The sequence below is a fragment of the Musa acuminata genome, chromosome BXJ2-10 (genome assembly GCF_036884655.1).
Source record: "Musa acuminata AAA Group cultivar baxijiao chromosome BXJ2-10, Cavendish_Baxijiao_AAA, whole genome shotgun sequence".
Taxonomy (NCBI): domain Eukaryota; kingdom Viridiplantae; phylum Streptophyta; class Magnoliopsida; order Zingiberales; family Musaceae; genus Musa; species Musa acuminata.
This window is the reverse complement of record NC_088347.1, coordinates 1,780,383-1,789,514: the sequence shown is the minus strand read 5'-3', so window position 1 is coordinate 1,789,514 and position 9,132 is coordinate 1,780,383.

The window sequence follows — 9,132 nt, the reverse complement described above, 5'->3', positions numbered from 1 at the left end:
CGCCGCTTATACCGTTGACGACGCTGCCCTAGCCACACCGCCATCGCTGGCTTCCCTTGGTTGCAGCTTCGGCCGTGCGATCTGTCGGTGTCACTGTTTCTGTGGTGTGATAGAAACAGAGCAACCGCCGGTCCCTCTACTGACGCAGGCGTCGGTCGCCTCTACAGCCACCGACTCCTTCTCCACCGCTGCCGCTGCTTCTTGGCCGCACGATCACCACCACACCACCATTGCCAGCATCGCCAGCGGCTCCGGCTATGGTGCGATAGAAACAGAGCACCCTGTTTCCCATCTCCAGCATCGTAACTTCCCGGCCAGCGACGACGCTCACTGCCTTTTTCTCCACTGCCGCCGCTGCTTCTCGATCGCTCTATCACCGCCGCCTGCCTCCCAACCGCAGCCCTCGCCGTGCCCCCCCTTGGGTCGCAGCCGCAGCTGCCGGTTGCCGCAGCCCTCGTTGCAACAGTTGCAGAAACAGAGCTTCCTCTGTTGCTGCAGTCCCCATCGATCCCGGTCGCGACCCTCGCTGCCTCCTTCTCCACCACCAACGCTGCACTCCGACCAGCGACCACCGCTGCTGCCAGTCACCACAGCCTTCTCCTCAACTGCTCGTGATCTTTCCGGCCAACTCCTTCGGTGGTGCGACAAAAACTGAGTACGCAGCAACAAAAATAGTGGCACCCTCTGCTGCCGCAGCCGTCGATTGTAACCACCGTCGTCGCTCTCGGCCAACAACCAACCCCTCGTTCTACAGCAGCCGCCCTCCAACAGCGAACGCAGCAATCGCAACAAGTACCTTGCCTTGCCTCAACCCCGTTGCTCGGTGATCGCCCTTGGGTCGCAGCAACTGCAACCACATCAACGCAGTCGCCTTCCAACCCCGGCGCTCTCACCTCACGCAGCGATAGAAACAAGGCAGCTACTCTTCCTCCAACGCAGCAACTGCAACATTGCCCTTGGCATCCACCTCCTCGACAACTTCGCATCGACAGTATTGATGCCCTTGACCGACACCAAAAACATAAGTTGAGATTACAGATTTGCAGTCTTATGCAATGGCCACTAATAACTCGGTGAAAGCACAAATGGAAGCATTGGAAATCAAAATTGAGAACCGACTGCAGGAAACACTTAATGATTTCAAAAAGAGCATACTGGAGAGTCTCAATAAATTTTAACAAAATGGGTACTCAAGTTCTACATTGCATAGATATGGAAATATTAGAAAAGGGCCCTAAGATTGTGACACAATCTACTCAGACATGAAGGTGGATGGACATCTCTAAAAAATTTGTCAGACTTCTACAGTGTTAAAATATCATAGTAGGTTTGAAAGATTATCAAATCAAGCTAGAGATTGGTCGGACCGATAACTTCTAGATACATTTATTGAAGGGCTTATTCCAGAGATCCGGTATGAAGTTAAGGCTCGTCAACCCCGTACTATGATAGCTGCGATCTCATTTGCAAATCTACATGAGAAAAAATTTAGCAAGGAAAGATCAGCAAGGTGTTTGTATTATGATGAAAAATTAAGTATGGAGCACCAATGTAAACAAGGGCAACATATGATGATTGAGCCAATTGGAGAGGAATCGAAAGCTGAAGAGTTGGACTCCGATTATGAAGGTGTGGAAACTGATGAAGATATTGAAGCCATCACACATATAGTGCATGCATTGGCTAGTTATGCTAACCCACAAACTATGAAAATCGGAGGAACTTTGAAGCATCAACCTGTCACTATTTTGATTGATACAGATAGCACTAATAATTTTATAGACAGGAAAGTTGCAGCCCAATTAGCCCACCACATTGAAGGCTATGATATATTCGAAGCTGATGGATGAATTTTAACTTATGATAGCAAAGGCCAGGAATTTCTTGCAACGATTACTACACTTAAAGATTGACCTATTGCTTACACTGTCAAAAAGTGGAGACCATACTTAATTGATCAACGGGTTGTGATGCGTTGCAGATAGCCTATGACTGAAGTGCTAAAAGACAAGCTCCCCAAGATTGATGTTGCCCAGCCTTGAGGACAAGGCTGATTTGAAGAGGGAGGAACCATTAGGACCTTTTTTCTGAGCTTTTGAATAATATTTATTGAGTCTGTTTAGTCCATTTGTTTATTGAGTTGGTTTGGTTCGGTTAGAGTCAAGTAGAGGTTTATCTAATATTTATTTATTATTAGAGTTCAAGTCCTGATGGACTATGGGTGGAACTCTATAAATAGGGATGTAACTGCTTCTTTTCAGTAATCTATGAAAAATACTATTTTATCTTTTGACAAACCCTAGGAGGCCGATCCCCTCAAAGCAATCAAGGAGGGCCGATCCCCTCGAAGCGATCAAGGAGGTCGATCCCCTCGAAGTGATCATTATCATCCATTTTCTCATCTTTCTTCCACGATAAGACTTTAGGGTCTTATCACACGGGCGGTACCACCGCCCAGTTTTAGTTTGGCTGACACTGCCCTGGGCGGTACCACCACCTAAGTTTGGTGGTACCATCGCTTGGGGGACAGTGCTGGGCAGTACCACAGCCCAAACTAGTAGTACCACCACTTGATACCCTACTAGGGGTGGTACCACCACTTGACACAATCTCGAAGATTGTGCTACGATGGTGAGACTTCTTTGGGCACTGTTTGGGCCTCTTATTGGGCCCAACACAGTTCTTACATAGGTATAGCTAGCCCCTAATTGGGTTGGCCCAAATCCAAGCCTAATTACATGCTAACTATGAAATCCTAAGATATTTGCTAAGCTAAACAAGTCCCTATGTCTATTGTTACGGCGAGCTTCCGGCGATCTTCCGGCGAACTTCTAACGATCTCTCGGTGATATTTCGACGGACTCCCGGTAAGCTCCTAGACTTCACGACGATCTTCTTGGCGAGTTTTGATGAGCTTCTCTAGCAAGCTTCGAGACTTCTCGGTTGGTTCCGCCAAAACTTATGATGAATGTCCGGACTTCCGACGAACTCTCGAACTCCCAACGAAATCACGTCCTTGACTTTGGGACTTTATTTTGTGTCATGCCTTGCTATCATAGTTAATCCTGCACATGTAAAACATACTTCGATCTAGATAATTAATACTAAGCAGTAATCAAGTTGTTCGACATGTCATTGGTCCCTCAACGCTTCATCCGATTCTTCAGTGCATCCTCCTCTCTTGCGGCCTATTGCCCAATCGACCTGTTGACTCTGCAACTCCGATATCCTTGGTGCAATATCCGCTTTTCTTGGCCCAATGCCCGAATCCACAGCCCGAAGCCTTATGTCGATATGTCGATCGTTTCTCTAGCTCAACGTCTAATCTTCTGACATGTTTTCTAACATGATTCTTCCTGCTTTAATTGTCTCATCTTGATCGAAGCATCCTGCATCACTTAAAACGTAGATTAAAACATAAACACTTATCGATTGATTTCATCATCAAAATCCGAGATTCAACTAGATTTTCCCAACTGTACAAGAAAATCTCGCTACTCTATTGAGGAAAATCCTCCCTCATAACTTGTATAAATAGGGAGAACATCTCAATGCGAATGATATCTTCTATCTTTTATCAATAATAACTTTTATATTTTGTAGATAGTCAACAATAATACTTCCCTCTTATTTTGCTGGCATGAGACTAGATAGGAGACTAAGTAGGTGAGTGCGTGAATGATTTTCCAAGGTGGTTTGCAACTTGCACCATGCTTCGGCAGCAGTGTCACATAAAGATATGAGTGGGGCAAAGGATCCAGTTATTGAAGTTTCAATTGCTTGAAAGATGAGACAATCTTGGCATAGCCATAGTTTGTGGTCTAGATTTAATACTACATTGGGCGCTCCTGGAATGTTGAGCATTGCTGGTGGAGAACAGAGAGAGCCATCGATGTAGCCCAATAGATCATATCCAAATAGTGTTGGGAAATCTTGGGGGCGACATCAAATGCGCAGCGGAAGAACAAGAAAACAAAATCTCCGATTCCCAAAGAGATGTTCGTCGTCGTGCGAAGATTGGTGCGCAAAATCCGCGAAACTTAAAACTGCGTATAGAGTAAATTGTGTTACCTAGGGAGATCGTATATCCCTGTTTCCTTGCAGATCCTTAGGAGAGGGTGAAGGAGGTCAAGCGTCCTCCTCTCTAGCGGTGATCCACACAACAAGGCTGCGACGACGCTCCTCAAAACTCCAGGCCTGCTCTGAGGTGGAGAGGAGGAGGAGAATAGGAAAGGCAAGCAAAGGCTCTAGCCTATGAGGCTCTGAATCCCTCCTATTTATAGAGGTCCCCTGTCAAACCCTAATGGGTCCTCCCCCAGTGGGTATTGGATCTGCATCCAATAAGACAAGGGCTCCGTCAGATATCTCATATCCGAACCTCTACTCATCGCAATGCCTACCATATGTGTGTGACCCTCTAGGCCCAATATCGAGCTGGCCGTGAGTCATACTTGTCAGAACTCCTTCTAACTCAGTGAATTATTATCTTTGTAATAATTCACTTGACTCATCGACTACGGTCGTACTAAGCCATAACGTCATAGTCCCCAGATGATACAGGGGAATCCAATCCATTGGACCTGTCTGTCCTCAGTTACCGTGTACCTATAGTCTCTCATCCATCTAATATCCTAGAGACCGTATATCGAGCATGGTGCTGTCAGACCCATACGGTTTCTACTCGAATCTCGCTCTAATCGGATTCTCCCGGAGAACACTTTCTCTCTCAACCCGAATGACCCTGGCTAGGGATTTGTCCGAGCAAGAACACATGGGATATTCCTCTCATGACGCCGAGAGTGTATGATCCTCTATCGACAATCAATAGCCCTCGTAAGGTTGACTACCACTCCCAATGACTAGCTATACTAGATCTGGGACAACCAAACCTATAAGTTTGGTTTCAAATAGTGGAGCACTCATACAGGACATCCTTGGTGTCTCAAGTCTAAGGACCAGATACATCATTAGGACTATGGAATCGTTGTCTGACAATAAGGCATCATCAACCATCCAGAATTCCGTAAGCAGATCAATTAGTGAACTCATTCTCCAATGTGCACTTGTACTGTATCCCTAGTGTCCCTACACGAGCAGCTATGAGACCAGCTGTATCTATCATATGGACGGGTATACAGCACACCAGTCAGTCTGGTTATCATGATGTCCCTCTTAAGTAACCTATGACCGGGATTATTTAGGATCTGAGTTTAAAGGTGAATCGATCTCATTATCGTGATCTCATCATGATCCGATTCCCATTGCACAAATCTAAAGACATCACAATATATATATATATATATATATATATATATATATATATATATATATATATATATATATATATATATATATATATATATATATATATATATATATATATATATATATATATATATATATATATATATATATATATATATATATATGCGTATATGTAATAGTTATAAAGTGATATATGCCAAAATATAATGAGCAAAAAGATTCTGTGTCAAGTCACAAGTGTCATCACTCACGTGATTGGCTTGTTGGGCACCTATGACTAGCAATCTCCCACTTGACCTAAAGCCAATCACCTATGTGTCTGATCCCCATCAAACCCCTGTAATGCTCAAAGATAATATGAGACAACGGCTTTATCAATGGATCTGCAATGTTATCTTCGGATGGAACTCTTTCCACTACTACATCTCCTCGGGTCACGATCTCTTTGATAAGTTGGAACCTCCTCATAACACTTCTGATGAGACCCGGGTTCCCTTATTTGAGTAATCGCCCCATAGTTGTCGCAATATAAGGAAGTCGGCTCCTCGCTACTCGGCACAACTCCCAAATCTGTGATGAACTTCTTCACCCAAACTCCCTCCTTTGCTGCATCTGATGCAGCAATGTACTCCGCCTCTGTGGTCGAGTCAATAGTAGTATCTTGCTTGGAACTCTTCCAGCACACTGCTCCTCTATTTAAGGTGTACACATACCCTGAATTCAACTTGCTATTATCGACATCAGACTGAAAACTTGAGTCTGTGTAGCCTTCAACCTTAAGGCTATTACCTCCATATACTAGTAAAAGATCCTTAGTCCTTCTCAAGTACTTAAGGATACACTTTACTATTTTCTAGTGCTCCAAACCTGGATCCGCCTGATACCTGCTCGTGACACTCAGAGCATGCGCTATATCAGGCCTAGTACATAGCATGGCATACATGATAGACTATACTACTGAGCCATAAGGTATCATATCCATGTTCGCCCTTTCTTCTGGAGTCTTTGGGGACATACTCGTAGAAAGCGATATCCCATGTCTCATCGGTATGAGATCTCTCTTGGAATTTTCCATGCCAAACCTTTTGACAATGGTTTCTATGTACCTGGACTGGGACAAGCCAAGCATCCTCGTGGATCTATCTCTATAGATTCTAATCCCCAAGATATAGGATGCTTCCCCTAAGTCCTTCATGGAGAAGTGTCTAGATAACCAAGCTTTTACTATGGATAGCATTCCTACGTCATTCCCAATGATCAGGATGTCATCCATATATAACACCAAAAAGGTGATAGCGCTCCCACTTACCTTCCTATACACACAAGGCTCATCTTCGTTCTTAACAAAGTTATAAGTTCTGATTGCCTCATCAAATCTTATGTTCCACTTCAGGAAGCTTGCTTTAGTCTATAAATGGATCTAAACAACCTACACACCTTATCTGGGCAGTTCTTGGATACGAATCCCTCAGGTTGCATCATATACACCTCCTCCTCGAGGTTCCTATTGAGGAATGCAGTTTTCACATCCATCTGCTAGATCTCATAATCATAGTGTGCTGCAATACCCAATAGAATTCTGATGGAATTTAGCATTGCTACGGGTGACAATGTTTCATCGTAGTCAACACCTTACCTTTGACGATACCCCTTAGCCACTAGCCTTGCTTTATAGGTCTCTACCTATCTATCTACTTCGATCTTTTTCTTAAAGATCCACTTGCAACCGATGGGTACAATACCTTCGGGTGCATCAACTAGGTTCCAAACCTTATTGGAGTACATAGAATCCATCTCAGAATTCATAGCTTCTTGCCACTTCCCAGAGTCTATACTCATAATAGCCTCCTCGTAGGTCTTAGGATCAATATCCTCAACATCCTCTCCTCTAATATGTGTCACGTATCTCTCAGGAGGATGGAATACTCTATCAGACCTACGTAAAGTTGAAACTTGTGTATTAGGTACCTGAACAGACTCGGGCTGTAGAATGGTGCTTGAGCTTGGTTCTCCAACCTTACTCAACTCTATCATTCTCCTACTGTCTCCGCCAAGAATGTGTTCCTTCTCAAGGAACACTGCTCTCTTAGCTACAAAGATCTTTTGGTCCTCGAGATGATAGAAATAATACCCACAAGTTTCCTTGGGGTATCCCACAAATTTGCATCGCTCTGTCCTTGATTCTAACTTATCGGGGTTGTGTCTTTTAACGTGGGTAGGGCAGCCCCAAATCTTAACAACCTTAAGATCAGGCTTCTTCCCTTTCCATATCTCATATGGTGTAGACACTACCGACTTAGTTGGAACTCTGTTCAGAAGGTAAGCTGCGGTCTCTAGGGCATATCCCTATAATAAGATGGGTAGGTCAGCAAAACTCATCATGGACCGTACCATATCTAATAGCGTACAATTGCTCCTTCCAGAGACACCATTGAGCTAAGGTGTATAAGGTGGTGTCCATTGGGATAATATCCCATGGTCCTTGAGGAACTAACTAAACTATGTACTTAAGTACTCACCTCATCGATCTGATCGAAGAGTTTTGATACTCTTTCTAGTCTGATTCTCCACCTCATTCTTATACTCTCTGAATTTCTCAAAAGCCTCGGACTTGTACTTCATTAAGTACACATATCCATACCTTGAGAAATCATCAATAAAGGTAATGAAGTAGGAGTAACCACTAATGGCATGAGTTAACATGGGTCTATTAGGATCAAGAGCACTAAGGGGGGGGGGGGAGTGAATTAGTGCAGCGGAAAATCTTCTACGATAAAAAAAACGTGTTCGTACGATAAAAGTGATTTCAGTAAGAAAGCCAATTCGTAAATCACTTTAACTTTTGGTTAAGCGAGATGCAGCAAAGATATAAATGCAGTTTGCAGTTATGGTTCAAATCAGATAGTAGGCGCAAACTGAAATATGATATTCATACGAAAAAACTAAGTTATGTCTAAATGCTGATTCGTAAATCACTTGATTAAGCGAGATGCAGTTAAAGCAAGGATATAAAGGCAGTTTGCAGTTATGATAGAAATCAAAACGTAAGCGCAAACTGAAATATGATGATCGTACGATAAAACTGATTTACGTCTAAACTCCGATTCGGAAAGTGCAAAGCTTGAAACCCAATCGTATATGCGCAGAAAGCAGTAAGCTTTTGAGGAGGTTTGCAGTAAAGATAATATGCTCAAAGTAAATGCAAACCGAGATTTAGAGTGGTTCGGTCAATCTTGACCAACTCCACTTTTGGCTTCCTCCACTGACGAGGTCACCGACGTCAACTAGAGGCCTTCCTTCAATAGGCGAAGGCCAACCACCCTTTTACAGTTTCACTCCTTTTGACGGGTTTAGGAGACAACCCTTACAGAATTTCCTTTCCTCTCTTAACAGATTAGAACTTGGAAGAAAAGAGGAAGAAGAACTTTCAACTCATACAACACTTTTGAGCTCTAAAAATCACAAAGTAAAATCAAAATTTTGGTGGTTTCTAGGTGCCCTTTTAGTGCTAAAAGGGTGGGGTATTTATAGGCCCCAACCCAGTTTGAATTTGGAGCTCAAGACTGTCAATTCCCGGAATTCTGGGATCTGGCGATTGCACCGCCTGATTGGGGCGGTTGCACCGCCTGGCAGAGCTCGAAGACTGAGCCTCTAGGCGGTGCCACCTCTTGTCAGGGGCGGTTGCACCTCCTGCCAGAGCTCGAAGATTGAGCTCAGGCGGTGCCACCGCTTGATTGAGGCGGTTGCACCACTCAGCCATAGCTCGGAGACCGAGCCCAGGCAGTGCCACCTCTGTCAGGGGCGGTTGCACCTCTTGCCAGAGCTTGATGATTGAGCTTAGGCGGTGCCACCGCCTGACTTAGGCGG